The following is a 13,367-nucleotide window of genomic DNA, read 5'->3' as shown; positions in this document are numbered from 1 at the left end:
CAAAAAAAAAAAAAAAAATCCCTGCCCAAATGTCAAACCTTCACACCAACAGTCTTTCAGTCTGCATACAGGATAGTTTCTTCTTAGGTGGAGATTGCTTCCACCCATTGTTGAGTGAGTTTGTATGCTTCTCAGAATTTTTTTAAAATTTGACATGGTCTGAGATGCAATGGGTTTGCCAGGATTAAGTCACAGCAAGGACCACTCTGGGTGGTGCCCTTCACTGTCTCCCCAATGAAGTGGGCTTTCTAGAGCTCCCATTGACTTGTTAATAGCACTATAGTTTTCTGTCAATAAAAATCTGCCTAAATAAGATATCTAACCAAGTTAATCTACCTTGAGGCCTCAGCCCCTCATCTATATGCCTGGGTTTTTGCTAGAGTTTGATAATTCTACCTCATAACTAGGAAAAGAAGAAAGAGCCAATAACCAGACAGAGAAGTTTTCTAAATACTTTGTGTTTTTCTGATATTCCTGAAAATAATTGCTTTCTGCTATATTCTTTTTAATCAGAATAAGCAAGAGAAAAAAAATAAGGATAAGATAAAAGAATTGGAAGAGGAGCATTTCAGGGGCTTTCCTTCTCTTTTTTTAATTTCCAAAGGAGCATTTTTGCCTTCCTTCTCACGTACTTCCAGACCTAATAGCTATGTACTAGGAGCTGATGGTGAGATTTTTCTCTTTCTGGCAGAAAAAAAGAAAAAAAAATGTATATTAGAAAAAGGTTATGAAAATTTTGGGGATTGACTCAAAAATAAGCAGAATTTGTATTTTTTTTTTTTTTTTTATGTCAGAGTGTATTCATTATCTATGGTCATCAGTCAAAATACAACAGCTCTGGTTTTCTAGGAAAAGAGGTGAATGTCCAGATATGAATGAGTTAATTTTAAACCATACCCCAGTTATGTAAATGCACAAAATCTAGTGCCACTTTCTATTCTTATTACAATTGTGAGACTGTCACTATAATTGATTAATTTTGTGCCATTCTTTTCCAGTGATCTCTTTGTCACAAGAATGAGCTATCACAGAATTTTAATGCTTAGTACATTTTAGTTTTCATAATGTATTCTGATTCTCATTCTAGTGACAAAGGTTGGCACAAAATCAGACCATATTCATAACAAAGGCTGCAAAAATAAAGCAGGAAACTGTATAGAATCCATCTTCATGACAATCTCTGAACAATGAGAACAGAAATATCACAAAACAAAACTCTTTGTACTTGTGACAGTCTTGGTATTGTAATATCACAATACACCAAAATACATTTCTGAACCTTTTGGATTGGATGTATTAAACTCATTTTACAGTATGGATATCTTTCACTCTATTTTAAAAAGGGGGCAACATGAAAAAAATATTAGTGGCAAAATGTAATTTGTTAGGAATAGTTGTAGTTTAATGGAAAACAATTTGGCTGCTCACTAATTCCTAAATCCACCACTAAGTTACTGGGGGTGGGTAGTAGGGGCAAGCACGGAGGAAGGAAAAACCAATGGTTGTTTTTCATAAAACCTTTATACCACAAACTAGATGTTTCTTTCCGGGCCTACTGTTAGTACAATTATTTGATGAACTGCTAACATGGCAAAACTGTGAGTATCAAATACAAGAAACCATCAGTAAGTTAGAAATAATTGCCATTTATTGAAGTTGTGGGTTGTGACGTTATGAATTATGAGTATTCTCCATGTTCTGCTTCTAGAAGGAGCATGAGCCAAGAATCAATGGTGAATTTACTTTTGGTTCTCTAGGGTAAACTAAGCTATGTTCTTTAACACCAAACTCATTGATTGCATACAATGTCTACACTTGTCTATCCCTGTGTCTAATGTTAGTTTTTCTTTTAGCATCCAAATTTTTCAAACTCTCCGTTGGAATGAAAACTATTATGAATACACAAAGAGACAGGTAAACAAGCCTGCCTATGTTGCGCTTTATTGTAAACAGAAAGAAAAACAGCCTGTTTCACAGCTTGGTGGACAGATAATTGGATGGTGGAAATATTTTCTGGTTTAACAATGAAACGATAATCATACATGTTTTAATTCAAAGGTAATATTTCAAATCTGAAGAGTTTACATATTTGTCTGTGAGCTCACACTTGACATACAACTAAATGTTGTTATTTTATATTATTTTATATATATATTTCTGCAAGCATAGAGGAATAGGAGGGAACACCAAATACAGTAATATTTATTAACTTTTGTGTATTACAATGCAACTTCAGAAAGAACACTAAAATATTAATGCATGTATAGGACATCTCCTGTCACCTGTACTGCACTACTTCCCATAAGGCTTGACACATCTTTAAATATTGCAGACTGGAACCTAAGAAGGTATACTAGCAAAATACTCCATGATTAGCTTTAATTTTCCAACCTTTGTCTCTTCTGTTGTCCACTGTTGAAATCAGAGTATTTCACTGAATGTGCTTTTGGTCTGACACCGTAGAGCTTCTCTAGTAGCAGCTAGATACCAAGAAGTACAGTCTTTTGGAATAATTTATATATATATAAAATATTTCTTATTATTTCCTGCTTCCACTGCACTGCAATTTCAGTAGGTAGTACAGTAATAAACACTTTCCTAGCTCTGCACAGGTTTGTACATTTGTGATACCATTGTTTTTCAACATAGAGAGAAGGTTAGTGAAAAATATCCCTTGTTGAGACTCTGGAGAAAGACCTCTTCTTCATCAGATAAAGATTAAATGCAATGCCTTATTTAGCTCTCTGAAATCATAAGTGTATAGACATCTACTGCCCTGGGAGTCCATGAGCATCCCAGGAGGGAAGAGGTCTTGCCTACAGGAATCATTTTTTGAGACCATGATTTCAATATATAAAAAGAGAAGTTAGTGTCTATTATTGAAGCCAGTGATTTTTGAAGCTCAGCTCCCAAACATTGATGACCAAGAACTATGCTCATGTGTGTAGATATTCAAATGCTATTTAGGCATTTTCAGCATTCATCATCCACCTGGAGTAAAGGCTGAATATATCTTCCAAAAGAAAACAGCAGAATCATATCTGAAAATGGACAAATATACAATGAGTTCGAACTCAAATTAGTGGAAATCAAGTCTATTAATATCCCAATTGAAATTATCTCAGAAACAATAAACTAGGATCAGTGGCTTCATAATCTCTAAGCTATACATGGAGTTCTTGGAATTAACTCTTTGCAACATTTGTCTGCATGTTTTTGTCTCTTAGGTGTATGCCTTTAAATGTTCAGAACAATCTGTGCAATTGTCTATGAATCTGTTTAGTCCACATACTAGATTTTTCAAAATATGCAGTCATTTATTAATATTTGCTGACCCTATCCCCATTACATTAAGAAAAAATCAATTTATCTGGAGGAGGAATGCCTATACTGTTAACACAGCAGGACCTATTGGTATATATTTCATGTTCCCTTTTTGCATGTCTTTGCCTCTCCAATCAAAGGAAACATGGTTATGGGAGGAGAGATGTAACAAGCATATGTGGCCCTTCACAGTATTGAGTAAGCAGGATGTGCCCCTAGATCCAGGAACTGGGAAGTGCCTCCTGGTCCTACAGATTAGATTTGTACACTGGGTATATATTAGCACTACTAATGGAACGAAATGCTTCCACTGAAATAATATTCCCTGGTGCATGCTTTCATAACCTTCCTGTGATACATGATACTGCAATCCAGGAGTCCATTTTGTGAGTTTTGAACTATCCCTTCTAAGTGTTACTGTTCACTGGTAAGGAGAGCATCAGTGTTTCTCCTATTGCATTAGGCATAAGCTTTTCATGACCATGACTGATTTGGGTGCTCAGCAGTGTCCACCTTCTTTCCTTCTTCAACCCTCCTGGGTTACCAACAACTGTTCAGAAAACTGAAAGCACCAACTGTTCTGGTACCCAGGCTTCAACTTCCACCAGTGGATACCAAGCCAGTGTTGCCAGAGAGGTACTGTCCTCCTAGACCACTGCTGTCTGTGCTGCTGCAGGGACTGAGGTGATCTTTGTAGCCCCTGTTCTGGCAGCCTGGGGATTGGCAGACCAGGCTGGTTTTCAGTGTGATTGTATCCAAGTGTGTGTGAGTGTGGGTGTCTTGAGCATATTACCCTGCATTTTGCAAATTTTGCTCCTCTGCTGTCTAAATGTAAAACTCTTAGACAAACCAAAGTGAAAGCAGTTTGTATCAGAGTAGTTATCCCCCTTGGATGACAACTGCAGGAAAATGATGAGTTTCCTGTTCCCTGCTTGTGCTCCCCTCCCATCTGGACCTTGAGTGTGTGGTGTGATCCCTCCTCCTTGTACTCAAGTGTCTGTGCTCTCACCCAGAATAGTAATGGGATGCAAAATGTATTAATGGGAATAAAGCTCCAAATTATTGCCCTGAGTTCCCTACTAAACCCAATGACAATTTAACTTTTAAATCTGTCCCCAGGTAAACCAAAGGGAAGTGCTGCTGGGGATCACACTTGTGTAGTTGCAAGCAGGCTCAAGAATGAGGGTCACTTCTACAGCCCACCATGTTCTGCACATTTAGGGAGAAGAGTCAATTTTGGCTCTGAGTAAGGTTGTCCCAAGTACAAGTGAAGGAAGAGGAGAACCATGTCTCAAAGAAAGCAAGTGACCCATTTATATGGGTTTTTATTTTTTTTGTTTGTTTTTAAACAGAACTTTGAAATATTCTGTGGATATATTTTACAATCTCTGAGAATATAGGATTGCTTTATGAAATTACAACTTTCAAAACCTCTTCTGAGAAACTTTTGAAGTTATGTGCTAGCAATAATCTATCTTCTCCACTTTTAAGAATTGTTCAGTGTAAAACATACTTTTTCTTTTTCTTTTTCTTTTTCTTTTTCTTTTTCTTTTTCTTTTTCTTTTTCTTTTTCTTTTTCTTTTTCTTTTTCTTTTTCTTTTTCTTTTTCTTTTTCTTTTTCTTTTTCTTTTTCTTTTTCTTTTTCTTTTTCTTTTTCTTTTTCTTTTTCTTTTTTCCTTTTTATTTTTTTTAATTTTTTTTCTTTTTTCTTTTTTCTTTCTCTTTTATTTTTTATTTTTCCTGGGGAATCAAACCAACAGAATCTGTTGACAATCTTTTTGGCAGTCTTAGTATCAATGGTGGTTCCTCTGGATACTCTAGAAAGGAAGTCCTGAGAGAACACAGTTGACTGGAGGATGTTCACTGTATGCCTTGAACATGGCTAGTTACAGTTTCTGTGTGAGGGGTGTTAGTACTGGTATCCACTATAAAAAGACTAATCACTTGCTGTTTCTCAAAGCTCAACTTCAGCATTTCTCATATCACCATCAAGACCTTCTTGGGGTAGTAAAACTATAATTTTTTGTGGCTACTCGAGTTTCCTTGCTGAGTCTCTAAATATCTTCACATTCTGTCATTCCTAGAAAAAAAGATGGAGGCTCATTTTCCTTCTCATTTATCTGAGTTGTGCCTGTCTAAGTAATGTTGCTGTCAAATTCAATACTTTCTAGCTCCATGTCACTATCACTATCAATTGTAATCACAGCTGGAAAAGAATGTGCGGAGTTACTTGTGTGGTCTTTCTGGTGTTTATTCTTATGCTTTTCCCTTCTGTTTTTATGATGCTTTGAACTCAGCTGTCAGCCAAACACCTTGCAGTCACTCGCTGACTCCCAGGAGTCTATCTCCCACCTGAAGAATGAGGAAAAGAAATGGAGGGATAAAGGAAGATTTGTAGGTTGCGATAAAAAACAAAAACAAAACCAAAACAGTTTGGTGATTGCAATAAAATAAAACAATAACAATAATAGAAAATACAAATGGGTAATGCACACTGCGACTGCTCACCACCTGCCGACTCATACCCAGCCCATTCCCAGATAGTGATCCCAAAAAAAAACAAGATCCCACAACCGCAATCCCAGAAGAGAGAGAGAATGTCCTCCTTCCCTGCCTCCCCTCCTTTATATACTGAGCATGACGTTACATGATATGGAATATTCCATTGTCTAATTTGGGTCTGATGCTCTGTCTGTGCCCCTTTCCAGCTTCTTGTACACTTGCACATGGATAGGACATAGGGAGTTGGAGATTCCTTGATCTCTTAGCAAGAACCATAAACATCAGGGTATTATCAGCACTCTTCTCATACCAAATCCCATACTGAATCCAAAACATACCACTATTCTAGCTACTAAGAAGAAAAATTAACTCTATCCCTGACAGGACAGATGCTTCATATCATATTTATTTCCTTCATAGACTGTCTCCACACTTGGACTCCTAACCTCTTTTTTTAAATTTTCTTACATCTTGTCTTGCTATTTGCTTGATTGTCTGAAAGGCTATCTTAATTTTTGTAGCAGTCACTGAATATTGATAAAGTTTTCTTGTGGTCATTTCCTTTCTCTACAATTGTGCTGTACTTGACTGCATTGTCCAGATGGTGAATTTTGTACTTCCTTTTTCCAACAGGCTTTTCACTTTTAGTTCCATTAGTACTTGCAGAGGGTGTCCTTGACCTATTTCTTGATTGACTCCTTGATCTGCAGCTTTCATAATAACAATAGTGACTCTCATAGAGTCCTCTCCAGCTATGTAGACCTATTATTTCAGTAGAAGACTGTATACTGTATTCTGGACTAATAGCTTGCCTATAATCCTGCATGAGGATTCATAGACATCTTCAACTACGTTTTGACTATAAAATGCAGAACCCTCCTGATACCTACTTTGGCAATTGTCTCTCATATAGTAATGACGAATGTCTATGCTTCTCAATCTCCTTTGTGGGGACCTTTGCTACACGCTCATGATCTACTTACTCCTCTGGATGTAGTGTTTTCATGACTTGGAGACCCTCTCTGGCTTTCTTGATAGGTGCTAATGTCATGAGTTCTCAATGTCTTCTTGTTCCTTTTGCCCCTGTGCATGCTACTATCTGTTTCTTGATTATCTCCTTTTAAGTTGACCTTTGCATGGTGCTCCTTCCTAGTGCTATGGCCTCAACTGTGCTGTAAATAGGATTGTGGACTTGTGGATTTTCCCTTTCTGCACAACCTGTGATTACAAGGAAAGCATATCATCTCCCTTCCTGAAGACAGGCTCCAAATCAAGTCTTGTGGAGATAAAGCTTTTACTTTAGTTTACATCTTTTCTTATTGTCTTTCTTGACTACAGGGAATGAGCAGCTTTCCACCTACCTACATTCTCTGAAAATATGGAAGAGTATGGCAAAGAACTTCTGCTTAGTTCATTATCACTACAACTGTGAAACTGAGTTGGCTGCTGTTTCTTCATGTTTTTCCTTTTCTCTTCCCTGAATGACTCATCAGTGTCCAAAGACAGCTCAACCTATTCTGGTGTCCTCTCAGCTAATGGCTTAACACATCCAACAATAACACAATTATCTAAAAAACAGTTACTGACATTTAAGTCAGTATTAGCCTATAACTGAGTTTACTGTTCAGTTTTCTTCACAGCAAAGTCCTCACCAGAAATTTCTGAAACCTCTAGAAGAGAATTTATTGTTGCATGAAACTCTCTCTCCTGAAACGGAACATGACAGCCCTGGAGTTTCAATACACAAAGGAGATTGATCAATACCAGTCACAGATGAACTGAGATCTAGTTCTTGACAATCTGCCTCATATTGTAGTAAATTATGAGTCTGAACAGCTCTCTTCATCGTACAACAGAGCAGGAGAGTCATATTTGGCATGCTGATCATATGCTCATAAGTTAAAAAGAGATAGAGCAAGACTGATGAATTCTGCTTAAGTATGGTTCTTACGGAGGCTCTCAAATAAACAAGCAACCACCAAAAATTAGAAATTTACTGTTGACACAATTAACTAGCCCTTCGCAAATTACAGTTTGAATGTCTGTGAACAACTTCCTAGGGTTTAATGACAACCCAAAACACATAACAAAGAACAACTCTTTAGGGTTTAATGACAACCCAAAATGCTCTATCACTCACCTAACAAGTGAGGGCTCTCAACCTCGAGGACCTTCTCAGGGCAGCGTCCCAACCAAAGTCACCGCAAGGAGTTTCCTTGGACTGCATCACAACCCAAGGGGAGACTCCTCGACCGTAGTGTGCTACTCCAGGGGACAAGCTCAAAATGGCTCCCCCAGGGGTCTCCATTTATACCCAGCCGAATCATCTATAGTCAATAGCGGCTCCCATTGGCCAAAGATCCCAACTACTGTGAAGCCCTGAGAACATAGGCAATCAGTAGCTGCTACACTTCAGCAGCCAAGAAGCCCTATTTTCAATGGGCAGGTGCACCTGCCATGATGGTGTTCCCATGTTAGGGTGTTACAGTAAGGAAATCTCCATCCATCAGGACTGGCAAAAGAGCCATTTTTTGAAGGTCTGAGTATGTGCTCCTTAAAGTCATCTTCATCATGATTTCTGTGGAAAATAGAATAGAAGGACTGCTTGCAGAGCAGGCATTCTGCTTTGGTTTTTGACCACTCTTGGACAAAACAGAAACAGAACCTGTGGAAGCAGTCAAATCTGTCCAAGTAGATGAGGCTTTAGAATCAGGGGATGCTCATTTAGAGTCACCAGATGTACTGGTTTGGGCTGAGATAGAGTTAAATTTCTTCATAGTAGCTTGTGTGATGCTATGTTTTGAATTTGTAATTAATTTGTATTAATAACACCGGGATGTTTTAGTTATTGAACAGTGCTTACACAGCCTCAAGACCTTTTCTGCCTCCCAGACTGCCCTGACAGCGATAAGACTGGGGTTGCACAAGCAGTTGGGAGGGGACACAGCTAGACCCCAAGCTAGACACAAACAGAGCCCAACTAAACAAAGGGATATCTCATACCATATGATGTCATGCTCAGCAATAAAAGCTGGGGAAAAGAAGGAAAAGGGGAATGTTTGGAGTCGTGGTATTTGTATCCCAAGTAACTGTTGCATGTGATGGAGCTCTGCTTTCCTGGAGATGCACTTGCCTGCTGATGGGAAGTTGTGAATGAATTCCTTATTTTGCATTGCTCACACATGCAGCTTTTGCTTTATGTCAGCCCATGAGTTTTCTCAATTTTACCCTTCCAGTTCTCACCCCCATCCCACTGGGTGACTGAGCAAGCAGCTGTGCAGTGCTTAGTCACCAGCCAGGGTTAAATCACAACAATCATACGGTCACAGAATCATAGAATGGTTTGGGTTGGAAAGAACCTTAAAGATCATCTAGTTCTAATCCCCTGGCCATGGACAGGGACACCTTCCACTAGATCAGGTTGCTCAAAGACTCATCCAATGTGCCCTTGAACACTTCCAGAGAGAAGGCATCCCCAGCTTCTCTGGGTAACATGTTCCAGGATCTCACCACCCTCACAGGAAAGAATTTCTTCCTAATACCTAATCTAAATCTACCTTCTTTCAGTTTAAAACTTTTATCCCTCATATAATTACTACACTCCCTAAAGAGTCCCTCCCCATTTTTCCTGTAGACCCCCTTTAAGTACAGGAAGACTGCTCTCTGTCTTCCCAGAGTCTTCTATTCTCTAGGCTAAACAACCCCAACTCTCTCTGCCTGTCCTCATAGGGGAGGTGCTCCAGCCCCCTGATCATCTTTGTGGTCCTCATCTGGGACGCCCTAGTCCAATCTGTTGGCATCTTGTGCAATTTACTTGTGCTAGCTCAGGGCAAAATTTTGTAATCCACTTCAAACTCCTTAGCTGCTGAAGTATGTTCTACACAAGAAAGAGATAGAAAGATCATTACTCTTTCAGAGAGAAAAAAAAAAATCTTGAAGTCTAGACAAAGAAACCCTTAGCCATCATCTTTAAGGTTAAAAAAACCAGCATTAGTCAACACTGAGAAAATACAAAAAAAAAGAGACAACACAGTACTAACTACTTTGCTTGGTTTCTCTGCAGAACACTTGAGAAGTTTAAGTGTCATGGGTAGATTTCATCCCAACACAGAAAGACTCTGAAAAATATCCAGGATTAGGAGCTACATTTCTAAAAAACCTGCTCTTCCCAGTGAAGTAATCTTATCTGACTTCACTAGCAAGAGCAGAACTGTCTTTTCTTCTCCATGTTTAAGTGGAGGTCCTCATTTGCAGCACCACCTCTTTCAGGGGAAAGTAGGAGTCTGTAGGATCATGTATTCATAAGAGTCCTAAAACAGCTATTCCCTTACAAATGGGGACATGTCAGAAATGTAGTAATTGACACCTCCTGCCCTCCAGAACACTGACATTCTTTCCATCTTTAGAAGCCCAGCCTTGACACTAACATTTGTTCTTTCTGAATTCCAAAGGACCTATTTTTTTCTTTTCAGTTCTACATTACTTTTTTCCTAGTGATGCTCTTTCTCCACTGTGCTCTTTTTCTCTCTCAAGGCTCAGCAGCTGTTCCCTTGTTGCAGACTCTCTGCAAAGCTCTTCAGGGATAGGGCACGTGAGAAATTAACTGAAAGTGCATCTTGGCCAGTTCTTCTGTCAGTCAGCATGCTGTAACTTCTGCTCAGTGATGCTTCTATACTGCTCAAAGAGTATCACAGAATAAGATGTTTTGAAAATGAACAAGAAAAACAACATGGTAAGGCTTATGATCAGAGGGCAGACAACAGTCCAATCTAATGACTTTGGAAGCACTGGCAGAACCGGACACATGACGTTGCTAAGGGTGCTCCTGCACCAAGTTCATTACCCTGTGACATTACAGAAAGCTGTGAGTTCTGCTGGCTCCAAGGTCAACTGCTACTAGTATGTAGCATGCTGTGATTTACTTGATCTTTACATTCAGTGAGTAATTTTTAAACTGCTCAAGCAATTCCAGGTCTCTGTTTCACATTAAAATCAGGCTCTGAAGTGTTGCAAGTTTTAAGTTGAACCTGAATCATGCTGGCATATGTGAAGACCATAGGCAGGACTTGCTCTGTCTTCCCCTTTATTAAATGCCTATTTTGAAGTGGTTCAGTAAGATTCTGATTAAGATCCTCTGAGGCACACTTCCAAAAGAGACCAACCTTTACATATTAAAAATACAAGAACAGTTAGTTCCATCCTTTAAGAAAAAAAAAAAAAACAAAGCAAGTATTTAACCTAAAGTACCAGTCTCAAAGTTCTGCTGGGCCTGTACTCTTCATACACCTTCTGCCTCTGCTTTACTAGGCCAGCAGTGCTAGATACTATTGATGGACCACGCATAGGGATTGTTGGCCTAGGTGACCTCCAGAGATGCTTTCCACCCTAAATTAGTCTATGGTTTTATAATGTTAGCAGAAACAGACAGATGCCATCCCTACACCTGTCCTCAGGTATGCAGTGTCTTTGTATTTAGTCAGACTGACAGCTGTGCTTAGCTATAAATCTAACTATTTTATTTTAGGTATCAAGATTATGCTCAGGTATTATGAGTCAGTGGAAATGAGTGTCCAAGTTAGTTGCACAAAAGTCATTGAACCATCTTTGGCAGCAAGCCCAGGAGCAGGTTGTAACCTCATGCTGGGCAAAAAGTGCACTGTACAGACACACAAGATATAGACACAGGTACACAGGCATGGGCACACACATGAGTGAATAAAAAAGTCATGGGTTTGTGCTCGGCAATAAATGTATCTAGAAGGGTGTATTACATTCTGTGTACAATAAGATCACTGCAAAGGCAGAGAGTTGGAAAGATTCAGTGAGAAGCATTTTTCTCAAAGAAATGTCAAGTTGGTGCAGAAGATCAGTCTTTGGGCTTGCATTTTTACATGTTTTAACCAGTCAAGAGTACAATTGCACAGCAGCAGTATGTTTCATACAAAAAGGTAGAGCAAAACCCACCTAAACTTTAAAATATGTATTTGGAAATGTGTGGGAGAGGTAGAGACATTTCCACACATAGAAGAGAACCATAAAACAGCAACTCAGCTAATATTCAAATTGAAATTGTGCACATGCAGCACTTTTACATCCAAAAGCTGATATTTCTGACATTTTTCTAAACAGAACCCCAATTCTCTCATTCCTTCAGGCAAAAAGATGATACTTTGCTATAGAAACATAAAAGTTTCTCAAATCTCTATTCTATTAAAAAATATTTGGTTTTCCTTTGATAGAGACAACAGTTACTTTTACTGAATCCTGTAATTTCTCTATTTTTAGAACTCTTTTTAAGAAGAGGTTTAATACCTTCCTTTTATTGTATCAACTGCTGAATGTGTTAATTTAGTTTATAAAGCTTTTCAACCAGCATTTATAAACATCTTTGTGTAGTTTGGACAGCTAGATTTTAGGTGACATATTTGATGTACTTTATAAATAATGAAATTTATACAAAAATTTGTGCATTCAACCTCTACTTGACTGTATTTCATAGTGAGTAGCTTAAATTGTAAGTATGCATAAGTTAACAGAAACAAATTTATTTTATGAAATCCAAATTTTACCCACGTTCCTTTTATATAAACAAGGGTTTCTGTCTTGCAGGAATTTATAGTTGATCCTCCAGTGAAGTCAATAAAATGTTGTATTTGTCAGTCTCATTTATACCTGTCATATTAATCCTTAGATAGAATGATTTAAGATTATTTTTCTGATAAAGCAAAGACTCAGTAAAAGATACAGATCACAAACATGCATTTATTTAACTCAAAATATTGGATAATATAAACACCATCTGGAAACATAATTACTAGGTGAACGAATGTTTTATTTTTTCAAGTATAATTGCATATAAAATTATGCCTCTTTAAAATCAGTATTTTGTAGTAAATGTAGAAATAGACCATTTGTGAAGTTTCATGAAATGTTAAAGAAACTTTAAAGGTTGCAAAGTGTTAATACCTAATGGCAAAAATTAAAATAAAACTTCAAACCTTTAACATATGGAGATTTCTGTGGAAGATATGAAATTAAAATGAGAATTACTAAAACCCAATTTGCACAACTTGAACTTAAAACAGAATCAACAAGACTAAAACAACTAATTTGTATTATAGTTTTAGATACAAATTATTTAAAAATTATTGTGTTGCCTTCAACTTCTAATCTGAAATGGTAGTGTCTTTATAGTCTAATTTTATTGTCCCACTTAAGATCTTAAGGGTCTTTTAATTATTTTATTCTTTTTATAATCTTCTGGTAGTTATCATCCTTTTGTGCAAAAAAAGTGCTTTTTATTAAAATTAATATATTTTTTTCAGACTGAGTGCAAAAAACTACATGACTGAAGCATTCTTGACATTACTATTATTCTAGAAATTTGGTTTCAGTCCCCTCATGGATAACTTTTCACCTCTATTACTTGGTCTTTTAAGAGCCTTTCTGATCCAATATTAATGCAAATTACATTGTCATGTTTTGTGACTTTTCTACACTTATCACTCAGCTATAGCCTAGATTCACAGATTATTTTTTTC

General features: G+C 37.6%; 1 long non-coding RNA gene and 1 pseudogene across 2 annotated transcripts in view; one reads left to right on the top strand and one right to left on the bottom strand.

Annotated features, from left to right (window-relative positions):
- The window catches only part of LOC141937531 (uncharacterized), an 847,382-nt gene that overhangs the window by 429,490 nt on the left and 404,525 nt on the right, over nucleotides 1-13,367 (top strand). The window lies entirely within an intron of this gene.
- LOC141937828 (E3 ubiquitin-protein ligase Topors-like) lies at nucleotides 5,072-7,672 on the bottom strand (annotated as a pseudogene).

The sequence above is a fragment of the Strix uralensis genome, chromosome Z (genome assembly GCF_047716275.1).
Source record: "Strix uralensis isolate ZFMK-TIS-50842 chromosome Z, bStrUra1, whole genome shotgun sequence".
Taxonomy (NCBI): Eukaryota; Metazoa; Chordata; class Aves; order Strigiformes; family Strigidae; genus Strix; species Strix uralensis.
Note: the sequence above shows the minus strand (reverse complement) of the source record. Positions and strands in the feature narration are given on the sequence as shown.